The sequence below is a fragment of the Staurois parvus genome, unplaced genomic scaffold (genome assembly GCF_062004578.1).
Source record: "Staurois parvus isolate SC_StPar_1 unplaced genomic scaffold, SC_StPar_1.0 ptg000819l, whole genome shotgun sequence".
Taxonomy (NCBI): Eukaryota; Metazoa; Chordata; class Amphibia; order Anura; family Ranidae; genus Staurois; species Staurois parvus.
The window spans coordinates 333,608-347,824 of NW_028318615.1; the positions used below are offsets into that span (position 1 = coordinate 333,608).

A 14,217-nucleotide genomic window follows, 5' to 3' on the forward strand; every position below is an offset into this window, starting at 1 on the left:
ATATAGCAGTGGGGGGAGGGGGGAGCAGAAAACAAAACTATGTAATGTACAACAGAGTATATAGTGCAGGGGCCAGGAGGATGTAATGTACAACATAGAGTATATAGTGCAGGGGTCAGGAGTATGTAATGTACAACATAGAGTATATAGTGCAGGGGTCAGGAGTATGTAATGTACAACATAGAGTATATAGTGCAGGGGTCAGGAGTATGTAATGTATAACAGAGTATATAGTGCAGGGGTCAGGAGTATGTAATGTACAACAGAGTATATAGTGCAGGGGTCAGGAGTATGTAATGTACAACATAGAGTATATAGTGCAGGGGTCAGGAGTATGTAATGTACAACATAGAGTATATAGTGCAGGGGTCAGGAGTATGTAATGTACAACATAGAGTATATAGTGCAGGGGTCAGGAGTATGTAATGTACAACATGGAGTATATAGTGCAGGGGTCAGGAGTATGTAATGTACAATATAGAATATATAGTGCAGGGGTCAGGAGTATGTAATGTACAACATGGAGTATATAGTGCAGGGGTCAGGAGTATGGAATGTACAAAATAAATTATACAGTGTAAGGGTCAGGACTCATAATATTGGTATTCAGCAATCAGTGGAAGCTTAAATGTTTACTGTAGACAAGTTGCAGAGATCCCACACCGGTGCCTCCCATCTCCTGAGACTACACTCAGTGACTTGGGTCTGAGACACTACAGACATATCCCTCCACCCGGCACAGCCAGCAGACCACAGAGCAAGGAACCCTGGGAGAAATGTTCTGTCAGAGATCTTGCTAGAACCAGATATGGGGCCGGAGACCCAAAGTACATGTCCCAGGTGCCTAGGTTAATGCTAATGGTGAAAACGTAACATTTTGCAGCCAGCTGAACCCCAGAATCTCCAAAAATCCAGTCTAGTTACATAAATTGTGTCTTACAGACTGATATTGCCAAGTGTTGACTCTACTCTGGACCAATCAGTGAGCAGTATGGGTGGAGGAATGGATTTAGTGTTCATGACCCACCTGTGCTGATCTCTGTAGGAGTGTCCTCCTCTATAAATGTCCCCGTTATTCCATCCTCCTCCATAGACTGCTGATCATCCCTCACATGCGCCTCTTCTTCTTCTGCTTTCACCTCAAATTCTATATCAATTGGATCTCCACTCTAAATCAAGGAAATGAGAGAAAATATCATCTGTAAAATTTAAGGTCACATAAAAATCCACACATTGTCTCCACAAGCTCATGTTCTAGATTCTCCATCCCACCAACCTTGTAACAGTGAGGGATGGTGTGACCTTCCTGTGTGGAATCCCGGGAATACAGAGGACGGGGACATCTCTCTGGTGGGTTCCTGTAGCTGGATGACTCCACCATGGTGTCCTGGTACAGATCTTTGTGTTCTTTTAGAAGCTCTGACTCCTCCATCCCCCCATCCTCATCCTCCTCCTCTTTTATCTCTTCTTTAACCTCAACTTTAGGATCTCTCAGGTTTCCACTCTGAATATATAATAAAAATGCCATCAATGGTAACAATGCAGATAATGTACAGATCCTAATGATACTATCAGTGATTGGATAATATCCCAGAATTCCCGGCACCGCTCACCTCTCCTGTCAGCAGCTCCATCATCTTCTTGGTGACTTCTAGAATCTTCTGCATGTTGTGTCTCTCAGGGTTTAGGGAGTCACATGTAGGCACTGTGATGGTCATATGATCACCTGACTTCAGAAGAGGAAATCTCTGTATTGAGGAACCAATAGGAATATCATGTTAGACTCCCAGAATCCTCCTCACCTCTCTGGTCAGGTCTGTGTTTTATTAATAGAGATCAGAGTGATGTCATGTGACCTCCCAGAATCCTCCTCACCTCTCCGGTCAGGTCTGTGTTTTATTAATAGAGATAAGAGTGATGTCATGTGACCTCCCAGAATCCTCCTCACCTCTCCGGTCAGGTCTGTGTTTTATTAATAGAGATGAGAGTGATGTCATGTGACCTCCCAGAATCCTCCTCACCTCTCCGGTCAGCAGGTAGATGATCTCCAGGGTGAGGTTTAGTATCTTCTCAGTCATGTGACTCCGGTCCTCCTCCATCCTCATTGGTGCCATCATGTGATCTATACAGGTCTCCTTGTAGACGGATAACTTTGGGAAATGAAAGTAAGAATGATTTGGATGGTATTGGTCACACAATAATAGGATGTGGATGTGAGGGGGGAATAGGAGGGTTGCTGGACATTGAAGTACTACTCCCCCCATGGGAAGACATTTAGTTTGGACTGTTTAGTGTTTACTACAATTTTGAGGTCCGGGGCCCCTTTTCTCTGTTGGGTTTGTTTGGTCTCTGAACTGGTTTTGATGAGTATTAGATCTGCAGACAAGGAATGATAAATCTGATCCTTCCTATGACTAGTTTGCTCTGAGGCAGTGCTGTGAGGTCAATGTCGGCTCATCATGCAGGGATGGTCACTTTACATCACCCGACGCCCGGGACATGTAGTTCTGGGGGCCGGGCAAGTATTGTGTTTATTCTTTATCCCTGCTGAGGGCAAGCCGCAGGGCTCTCCTTTCAGGTGCCAGCCTCTGCCACCCCGTCTGTGTGAACCTCTCCTGTACCTACTATGCTTCCCCGGCTCTGCTTGCCCATCTGTGGGCCCGGGTCAGCGGGTGTCGGAGGGTAGAGGGGATGGAGGAGAGCGGACACGTTCACTCCCTTCTTGTCCTGACCCAGAAGTGACATTATGACAGATTTCCAGACCATCGAGGCCGGCAAAGAATGTAATGCGATGCGATGTGCACTACATTACATCCAATGGAGTACAGGGGAGACATTGGGGGTCCTTTAGACCCTGGATGTCTCAATAAAGAGAACCTGTCATCAAAAGTCATCTCATAGAGGACTTTGTCCCCTTAAGTAACAATGTTTTTACTTAAAAATGTTTTAATTGTAAACAATTAAAGTTACAACCAAGTACATAACTCCTCCCTTTAAAAAATTTTAAGGCCTCCCCCACCCCCACATATATGCACACCCAAACATAAGAGCACACGCTGGAGCGCCTACACGTGATAACATTGATTGTGATACACGTTACATATCGCCGGTCACACCAGAATGAGAGGATAATTCTAGGAGCAGACCTCCTCCGTACTCTATACTGATGACCTAGAAGGGGCTATAAATGTGTCCCCTATAGATAATACCGGGGACTAAAGGTTGTCACCATTTCAGCACACACAACTTAAGGTTTGACATGTTGGATATCTATTTACTCGCTGCAACCTCGGCTTTTATATTTTTACACATAAATGGGTCATTTATTCCTTTTTTTGTACCCTGAACTTAACAAGTGTATATTTTACTGAAATTTGACATTTCCTAGACTTTGGATAATATTTTGTGACATAAAAAATTAGAACTGCCCCTATTTTCTTCTCTAAAGTCTCTACTTTCATAAAATCGATATTTTGGGGTTTTGTATCATGTTTAGGCCTAAAATTATTATTTTAAACATGCAAAAACAGTTCTGGCAGTGAAAGGGATAAAGGATAAGCTGGACACTCCCCTTTTCTGATGAGCAGCCAATCGGTGCTCATTACACTGCAAGGTCTCTCCTCTCCCTGCTAGTCCCCGGGTGCAGTGCTGGAGACAGGCGGGGAGGGGAGGAGGAGATAAACAGCACAATTTTATACATATTAAACTTTTTAGTCGCTATAAAGCCCCTTTCATTTTTGAAAGCCGAAAACATTCCTAAAAGAGCCTCAGATTTATATATATTTTTTGTTACAAAGGAATGTTTCCTTCCTCCTGAGCAGCAATGTAAGGGGCTCTATGCTCCATACTCCTGACCCCGGCACTCCATCATTGTGTTGGCTGCATAGTGTAATGATTGCCCATTGGCTGCCTGTGTAGTGTCATCATTGCCCTTTGTAGGCCATGTATGGTCAGGATGGTCCTTGTCTTGTCTATTTATTGTCAGTGCTGTTTGTTTAGAGGACCATATTACAAGAATTTATCTCCACAATGAGGAGAATGTTCCGGCCCCAGAAGTGGGGGAATGTTCTGCCCCTGAAGGGGTTCATCTGGGTTCCCACACTATATATGTGTGTATCATCATCTGCTGGAGATAAAAGACGTCACAGTGACTATGGAGGAAGAGGACGGACATGACTATGGAGGAAGAGGACGGACGTGACTATGGAGGAAGAGGACGGACGGACGTGACTATGGAGGAAGAGGACGGACACGACTATGGAGGAAGAGGACGGACGTGACTATTAGAGATGAGCGAAGTATTCAAAAATTCGATTCGGCTGATTCGCCGAATTCGCGGAATAAATTTGATTCGAGTCGAATAAATTCGCTGCGAATTTAACTTATAAAAAGGGTGTTTCTAGGCTTCAGAGAGCCTTTATATTAGTGCTGAACACTGTACCTTTAATTTAAATGCCCTTGGAGTCTGCTGGGGAAGAGAAATAATACTGTCAGTCAGTATGACATGCAGATGAGTGCCGTCGATCTTAGAATCACCGCACACTTCACTCATTTGGGCAGTCACGGGGCCAAAACCAGAGTGTGGAGCCACAGTGTGGCGGTGGAGGCAGCAGCAATGGGAGGCCATACAGCACCCTATGACAAAATGGAACCCACCAGAAGTGTGAGGAGACCTGAAAGTGGCACATGGCAGAGTGTGGCGATAGAGACAGCAGCAATGGGAGGCCGTACAGGGACCCATGACACACTCTGGACCTGGCAGCAGCATGAGGAGGCGGTACAGGGGCCCATGACAAATTACGGGCCTGGCAGCAGCATGAGGAGTCGGTACGGGGGCCCATGGCAGATTACGGGCCTGGCAGCAGCAATGGGAGGCCATACAGTACCCTATGACAAAATGGAACCCACCAGCAGTGTGAGGAGACCTGAAAGTGGCACATGGCAGAGTGTGGCGATGGAGACAGCAGCAATGGGAGGCCATACAGGGACCCATGACACACTCTGGACCTGGCAGCAGCATGAGGAGGCGGTAGAGGGGCCCATGACAGATTACGGGCCTGGCAGCAGCGTGAGGAGTCGGTACGGGGGCCCATGGCAGATTACGGGCCTGGCAGCAGCAATGGGAGGCCATACAGCACCCTATGACAAAATGGAACCCACCAGCAGTGTGAGGAGACATGAAAGTGGCACATGGCAGAGTGTGGCGATGGAGACAGCAGCAATGGGAGGCCGTACAGGGACCCATGAGACACTCTGGACCTGGCAGCAGCATGAGGAGGCGGTACAGGGGCCCATGACAGATTACGGGCCTGGCAGCAGCATGAGGAGTCGGTACGGGGGCCCATGGCAGATTACGGGCCTGGCAGCAGCAATGGGAGGCCATACAGCACCCTATGACAAAATGGAACCCACCAGCAGTGTGAGGAGACCTGAAAGTGGCACATGGCAGAGCGTGGCGATGGAGACAGCAGCAATGGGAGGCCGTAGAGGGACCCATGACACACTCTGGACCTGGCAGCAGCATGAGGAGGCGGTACAGGGGCCCATGACAGATTACGGGCCTGGCAGCAGCGTGAGGAGTCGGTACGGGGGCCCATGGCAGATTACGGGCCTGGCAGCAGCAATGGGAGGCCATACAGCACCCTATGACAAAATGGAACCCACCAGCAGTGTGAGGAGACCTGAAAGTGGCACATGGCAGAGTGTGGCGATGGAGACAGCAGCAATGGGAGGCCGTACAGGGACCCATGAGACACTCTGGACCTGGCAGCAGCATGAGGAGGCGGTACAGGGGCCCATGACAGATTACGGGCCTGGCAGCAGCATGAGGAGTCGGTACGGGGGCCCATGGCAGATTACGGGCCTGGCAGCAGCAATGGGAGGCCATACAGCACCCTATGACAAAATGGAACCCACCAGCAGTGTGAGGAGACATGAAAGTGGCACATGGCAGAGTGTGGCGATGGAGACAGCAGCAATGGGAGGCCGTACAGGGACCCATGACACACTCTGGACCTGGCAGCAGCAAGAGGAGGCGGTACAGGGGCCCATGGCAGAGTGGCGAAGCGTAAGCAGCTTAAATTGAAGGCCATACAGAGGCCTATGTTAAAAATAATAACATGTTTGGGGCATGGGACTTGGCACGGGGGTGGCGGCTGAGGACACGGCGGAAGAAGAGGTGGTAGAGGCGGACATCTTTGCTGGACCAAGGATGTGCAAACGTGGAGGCAAAAGCGGCGTGACCTGTCCAAGTTGCTGGTGCGGCTGTGCCGGCACCACGTTCACACAGTGGGCCGTAAATGACATGTACTGTCCCTGACCGTAGTTACAGCTCCACACGTCGGCGCTGCCGTGCACTTTGGCAGAGACCGACATGCTCAAAGACTGGCCCACCATCTCTTCTACATGTGAATGCAGGGCTGGCACTGCCTTTTTGGCGAAGAAATGCCGGCTTGGCACTCTCCACCGCGGTGCGGCACAAGCCATCATTTCTCGGAAAGGTGCTGAGTCCACCACTTGGAAAGGGAGGGACTGCAGCACCAGCAACTTGGACAGGAGGACGTTCAGCTTTTGCACCGTCGGGTGCGTGCTCGCAAACTGTTGTCTCTTGGAAACGGATTCCAATAAAGACTGCTGACGGAATCCGTGAAGAGGAGTAGCAGGAGAAGGAGCATCTGAACGAGCGGAAGATGCCAACGAGCGACAACTCGCCTCAGCAGAGGTGTTGGAGCCTTGACTGGCTGATAGAGGGCGATTCACGTCGGGTGACGGAGCAAGTAACGGAGCGGGTGATGGAGCGGGGGCTGGGGCAGGCAGAACCGCCGTATCTTTATCACGGTTTTACCAGGCCACCGAATGGCGACGCTGCATATGCTGACGCAACGCTGTAGTCCCAACATGGGCCCCCTGGCCACGCTTGACTTTCTGGCCACATAGTCGACATACGGCTACGTTTACTTCCACGAAAAATTGACACACCGCTGAGTAGGAAACTTTGCCCCCGCTACTCCTCATTGGCTGACTGCTACTTCCTCCGTGCACACCGGCACCACTACTGGCCGTGGTGGTAGGCTGCAGTGGAGCTGGTGCTCTACTCCGTGGCCGTTTGCCTCCACTGACACTGCTGCGACCCTGCTGCCTCCTGGGCAACCCACCGACTGTTTTGCTCGCTGGCAAGCTGGCACCCTCTTCTCCTGATGATGCGGAAGCAATAGCCTGATGACGACGAGGAGGCCAAGTGCGATCAGCCTCATCATCATCAATTAGGGTCTCCGCGTCACTACTAGCCCCCTCGGCTGCGTGTGGGTCAGGAGACAGACCTGTCTAGACCGGCTACCGAGCCACTCTCCTCGCCAGTACTTCTTCGCCTGGCTGCTGAAGAGGCGGATGTCTCCTCTCGTTCCTGACCGCCCTCTGTTAGCTCTTCCTCACTGTACAGTGGGGCTGAGCCCACAGCATGCGATACTTCGCTTGGTGAGGGAACACCAAAGGACAGGGGCAGGTAGAGGACACGTGATTTCAGTGGGCTTGCTCCCGGGCCATGCCAACTAACGGTTGTGTCTGACGTACCCACCGACCGTTGGCTGTAGGTGTCAGAGGTGACCTGGGAAGAGGAAGACGACCGAGCCAACCAATCGATGACGGCAGGGTTGTCGGTGGAGACACGACCGCTGGATGACACCGGGAGCACTGGCCTCTGGCTGCGACTAGTGCTGCCTCGACCCCTTCCTCTGCTGCCACGTCTGCTCGCTCCTGAAACATTGCCTCCTCTGCCACTCCTCTGCGTGTTGTCTGACATACTCTATAATTCAATAAGCACCCCAGTCCCTGAGTAACAATTGTAATCCCTGTGTCCCTGAGTAACAATTCTGTGTCCCTAAGTAACAATTCTGTGTCCCTGAGTAACGATTCTGTGTCCCTGAGTAACGATTCTGTGTCCCTGAGTAACGATTCTGTGTCCCTGAGTAACAATTCTGTGTCCCTGAGTAATGATTCTGTGTCCCTCAGTAACGATTCTGTGTCCCTGAGTAACAATTCTGTGTCCCTAAGTAACAATTCTGTGTCTGTCCTGAGTAACAATTCTGTGTCCCTGAGTAACAATTCTGTGTCCCTGAGTAACGATTCTGTGTCCCTGAGTAACGATTCTGTGTCCCTGAGTAACAATTCTGTGTCCCTGAGTAACAATTCTGTGTCTGTCCCTGAGTAACGATTCTGTGTCCCTGAGTAACAATTCTGTGTCCCTGAGTAACAATTCTGTGTCCCTGAGTAACAAATCTGTGTCCCTGAGTAACGATTCTGTGTCCCTCAGTAACGATTCTGTGTCCCTGAGTAACAATTCTGTGTCCCTGAGTAACAATTCTGCCACAGTAACGATTCTGTGTCCCTGAGTAACAATTCTGTGTCCCTGAGTAACAATTATGTGTCTGTCCCTGAGTAACGATTCTGTGTCCCTGAGTAACAATTCTGTGTCCCTGAGTAACGATTCTGTGTCCCTGAGTAACGATTCTGTGTCCCTGAGTAACAATTCTGTGTCCCTGAGTAACAGTTCTGTGTCCCTGAGTAACGATTCTGTGTCCCTGAGTAACGATTCTGTGTCCCTCAGTAACGATTCTGTGTCCCTGAGTAACGATTCTGTGTCCCTGAGTAACAATTCTGTGTCTGTCCCTGAGTAACAATTCTGTGTCCCTGAGTAACAATTCTGTGTCCCTGAGTAACGATTATGTGTCCCTGAGTTACGATTCTGTGTCCCTGAGTAACAATTCTGTGTCCCTGAGTAACAATTCTCTGTCTGTCCCTGAGTAACGATTCTGTGTCCCTGAGTAACAATTCTGTGTCCCTGAGTAACGATTCTGTGTCCCTGAGTAACAATTCTGTGTCCCTGAGTAACAATTCTGTGTCTGTCCCTGAGTAACGATTCTGTGTCCCTGAGTAACAATTCTGTGTCCCTGAGTAACAATTCTGTGTCTGTCCCTGAGTAACAATTCTGTGTCCCTGAGTAACAATTCTGTAACCCTGAGTAACGATTCTGTGTCCCTCAGTAACGATTCTGTGTCCCTGAGTAACAATTCTGTGTCCCTGAGTAACAATTCTGTGTCCCTCAGTAACGATTCTGTGTCCCTGAGTAACAATTCTGTGTCCCTGAGTAACAATTCTGTGTCTGTCCCTGAGTAACAATTCTGTGTCCCTGAGTAACAATTCTGTGTCCCTGAGTAACGATTCTGTGTCCCTGAGTAACGATTCTGTGTCCCTGAGTAACAATTCTGTGTCCCTGAGTAACAATTCTGTGTCTGTCCCTGAGTAACAATTCTGTGTCCCTGAGTAACAATTCTGTGTCCCTGAGTAACAAATCTGTGTCCCTGAGTAACGATTCTGTGTCCCTGAGTAACGATTCTGTGTCCCTCAGTAACAATTCTGTGTCCCTCAGTAACAATTCTGTGTCCCTGAGTAACAATTCTGTGTCCCTGAGTAACAATTCTGTGTCTGTCCCTGAGTAACGATTCTGTGTCCCTGAGTAACGATTCTGTGTCCCTGAGTAACGATTCTGTGTCCCTCAGTAACGATTCTGTGTCCCTGAGTAACAATTTTGTGTCCCTGAGTAACAATTCTGTGTCTGTCCCTGAGTAACGATTCTGTGTCCCTGAGTAACAATTCTGTGTCCCTGAGTAACAATTCTGTGTCCCTGAGTAACGATTCTGTGTCCCACAGTAACAATTCTGTGTCCCTGAGTAACAATTCTGTGTCCCTGAGTAACAATTCTGTGTCTGTCCCTGAGTAACAATTCTGTGTCTTTCCCTGAGTAACAATTCTGTGTCCCTGAGTAACAATTCTGTGTCCCTGAGTAACGATTCTGTGTCCCCGAGTAACAATTCTGTGTCCCCGAGTAACGATTCTGTGTCCCTGAGTAACAATTCTGTGTCTGTCCCTGAGTAACGATTCTGTGTCCCTGAGTAACAATTCTGTGTCCCTGAGTAACAATTCTGTGTCCCTGAGTAACGATTCTGTGTCCCTGAGTAACGATTCTGTGGCCCTAAAGTCTCTGTGGCCCTAACTCTGTCCCTCAATACAGACAGGTCTGTCTCTCTTGAATGACCGGAGGCTAATGGAGAATTCTAAGATGGCCGCGATTTATAGCTCTACCATTACACAGTGCTGGCTGGCTGGCTGCTGATTGGCTAATGCGATCACATGTCATGAATGAATGCATTATGGGTCAGCGCGCCTTGTCTGCGCGCCTTCCCAGAGATCCCCGCTCCGTCGCCACACATGTCGCCGCCATTTTTGGGAAAATTCGATTTGTGCATCCGAAGTTTGCAAATTTTTGGATTTGTCGCGAATCGAATATTTCCCAATCTTCAAAACGAATTCCACTTCGCCATGTTCGATTCGCTCATCTCTAGTGACTATGGAGGAAGAGGACGGACGTGACTATGGAGGAAGAGGACGGACGTGACTATGGAGGAAGAGAACGGACGTGACTATGGGGGAAGAGGACGGACGTGACTATGGAGGAAGAGGACGGACATGATGGGGGGTTACTGGGTGTAAATATTAAATAACATCTTATTACCTCCTCTGCTGCCACTTCCTCCAATGTCTCTCTCTGCTTCCTGTCTGTACCTGACATCACTTCCTGCCTGTACCTGACATCACTTCCTTTCTGTGATTGACATCAATTCCTGTCTGTCCCTGACATCACTTCCTGTCTGCATTCCATAGAGACTTCCTGTGTGAGTATAGGTGAGATCAGCACCTTGTGGACCCTTTACTCCCAGCTGGGGGGCTTTGTATCCATATACCAGATGTTCTACAGGACTAAATCTGCAATCAATGTTACTGAAAAATCAAAGGGGCCAAAACCCCTCCCCCAAGCAGTCATATATTTCTGTCCCCCTTGGTGGGAGTGGAGGTGACCCCTCTATAAGGATCTACAGTCCATACACACCCAGCACAAGGCCGGGGTCACACTACCAGACGCTTCTCGGGGCTGCAGTTCCTCTGAGCTCCACAAGGTGGGGATCTCACTTCTACCCAGACAGGAAGTCTCTATGGAAGACAGGAAGTGATGTCAGGTACAGGCAGGAAGTGATGTCAGGAACAGACAGGAAGTGATGTCAGGTACAGACAAGACTTTCAGTGTGGAAGCGAAGCTGAGAGGAGAAGTGGCAGCAGAGGAGGTAATAAGATGTTATGTTCTATTTACACCCAGTAACCCCCCATCATGTCCGTCCTCTTCCTCCATAGTCATGTCCGTCCTCTTCCTCCATAGTCACGTCTGTCCTCTTCCTCCATAGTCATTGTGACGTCTTTTATCTCCAGCAGATGATGATACACAGATATATAGTGTGGGAACCCAGATGAACCCCTTCAGGGGGAGGAGTTGATGATAATATATTTGCTCCCAAAGCTGGCCTACATGGTTCAGTTTTATCGTTCAGCCAGCGGGATGACCATAAAAACTGAAGCAATTCCCCCATCCACACATTGGAGGTGGATGGGGGAATCCTCCCCGCTGCACTCTTGTATTCTGACAATGGGGGGACTCCGCTGAGATCATCTCCCATTGGCTGAGCAATATTCTCACTTGTCTCTCAGCTCCTTCTTGCTATTCCTCGTCCTGCCTGTTGTTTCCTTGGATTGATTTTCTGTGTAGTGACCCCGGCTTGGTCTCTTGGATGCGCTCGTCTGTTGCTTGCCCTGACTCCTGATTCCTGGATCTCCTCCTCATCTGTCCTCCATATCCTCTTACACAGCTTTTCTCCACACCTGCAGTGACCCTGGGGGGAGGAAACTTGGCACCAGCACGCCGCCAAATCCATCCCCACCATTAGGGGCTCTGGAGACAATTGTCTGCTATTTACACTCCGTTCCTCCGCACGTCACCTGATCACATGACAGCTTACTTCCACAGATTCCGGACAGATTTCTGGATGGTAAAGGTCAAAGGTCACTCTTCACGAGAGGTAGGACACACCCAGGAACAAAGATTTGGTTTGCATGGGAGCCTCATATAGAGGACCCCTCAAATCTCCGCATCCAAATGTCCCTCCATCCAGAGTCTATATGTCCTATGACATCACACTGACCTCACAGCTCCTCCCCCCAATGTCCCTCCATCCAGAGTCAGAGAATCCTATGACATCACACTGACCTCACAGCTCCTCCCCCCAATGCCCCTCCATCTGTTTTTTTCTGATGTTCTTGGGATGTCAGCAGGTACTTGTTATTCTCACTAGCACAGTGGGACTGTTTGTCCTGTCATATGTAATGACATCAGAATTGCTTATGCCAAGCTTTACCCTGAGTTATGTGGGGGTCCTGTGTTGAATTTTGGATCCATTTTCAATTGAACTGAATGTATCTGATATTTATAGCAATTATTAGGGATTCTTTTTTGAGTGACCTCCATTGCTATTTTGTAAGAAATTTGGGCTTCAAAGACGTAAGTAATCTTCCGTGAAACATATTATGATATACTGCATTTCTGTGATCCCTTTATAATTCTGTCATTTCCGTGATCCCTTTATAATTCTGTCATTTCCGTGATCCCTTTATAATTCTGTCATTTCCACAAACCCTTTATAATTCTGTCATTTCCGTGATCCCTTTATAATGCTGTCATTTCCGCGATCCCTTTATAATTCTGTCATTTCCGCGATCCCTTTATAATTTTGTCATTTCCGCGATCCCTTTATAATTCTGTCTTTTGCGCGATCCCTTTATAATTCTGTCATTTCCGTCATACCTTTATAATTCTGTCATTTCCGTCATCCCTTTATAATTCTGTCATTTCCGTCATCCCTTTATAATTCTGTCATTTCTGTCATCCCTTTATAATTCTGTCATTTCCACAAACCCTTTATAATTCTGTCATTTCCGTGATCCCTTTATAATGCTGTCATTTCCGCGATCCCTTTATAATTCTGTCATTTCCGCGATCCCTTTATAATTCTGTCATTTCCGCAATCCCTTTATAATTTTGTCATTTCCGTGATCCCTTTATAATTCTGTCATTTCCGTGATCCCTTTATAATTCTGTCATTTCCGTGATCCCTTTATAATTCTGTCATTTCTGTGAACCCTTTATAATTCTGTCATTTCCGTGATCCCTTTATAATTCTGTCATTTCCGTGATCCCTTTATAATTCTGTCATTTCCGTCATCCCTTTATAATTCATTCATTTTCGTCATCCCTTTATAATTCTGTCATTTCCGTGATCCCTTTATAATTCTGTCATTTCCGTGATCCCTTTATAATTCTGTCATTTCCGTGATCCCTTTATAATTCTGTCATTTCCGTGATCCCTTTATAATTCTGTCATTTCCGTCATCCCTTTATAATTCATTCATTTCCGTCATCCCTTTATAATTCTGTCATTTCCGTGAACCCTTTATAATTCTGTCATTTCCGTGATCCCTTTATAATTCTGTCATTTCCGTGATCCCTTTATAATTCTGTCATTTCCGTGATCCCTTTATAATTCTGTCCTTTCCATCATCCCTTTATAATTCTGTCATTTCCGTCATCCCTTTATAATTCATTCATTTTCGTCATCCCTTTATAATTCTGTCATTTCCGTGATCCCTTTATAATTCTGTCATTTCCGTGATCCCTTTATAATTCTGTCATTTCCGTGATCCCTTTATAATTCTGTCATTTCCGTCATCCCTTTATAATTCATTCATTTCCGTCATCCCTTTATAATTCTGTCATTTCCGTGAACCCTTTATAATTCTGTCATTTCCGTGATCCCTTTATAATTCTGTCATTTCCGTGATCCCTTTATAATTCTGTCATTTCCGTGATCCCTTTATAATTCTGTCATTTCCCTGATCCCTTTATAATTCTGTCATTTCCGTGATCCCTTTATAATTCTGTCATTTCCGTGATCCCTTTATAATTCTGTCATTTCCGTGATCCCTTTATAATTCTGTCATTTCCACAAACCCTTTATAATTCTGTCATTTCCGTCATCCCTTTATAATTCTGTCATTTCCGTGATCCCTTTATAATGCTGTCATTTCCGCGATCCCTTTATAATTCTGTCATTTCCGCGATCCCTTTATAATTCTGTCATTTCCGTCATCCCTTTATAATTCTGTCATTTCCGTGATCCCTTTATAATTCTGTCATTTCCGCGATCCCTTTATAATTCTGTCATTTCCGTCATCCCTTTATAATTCTGTCATTTCCGTGATCCCTTTATAATTTTGTCATTT

At 47.3% G+C, this 14,217-nt stretch overlaps 1 protein-coding gene across 1 annotated transcript in view; it reads right to left on the reverse strand.

The window, feature by feature from the left end:
- Nucleotides 1–14,217, reverse strand: part of LOC149443970 (uncharacterized) — an 88,765-nt gene that overhangs the window by 32,511 nt on the left and 42,037 nt on the right. The window lies entirely within an intron of this gene.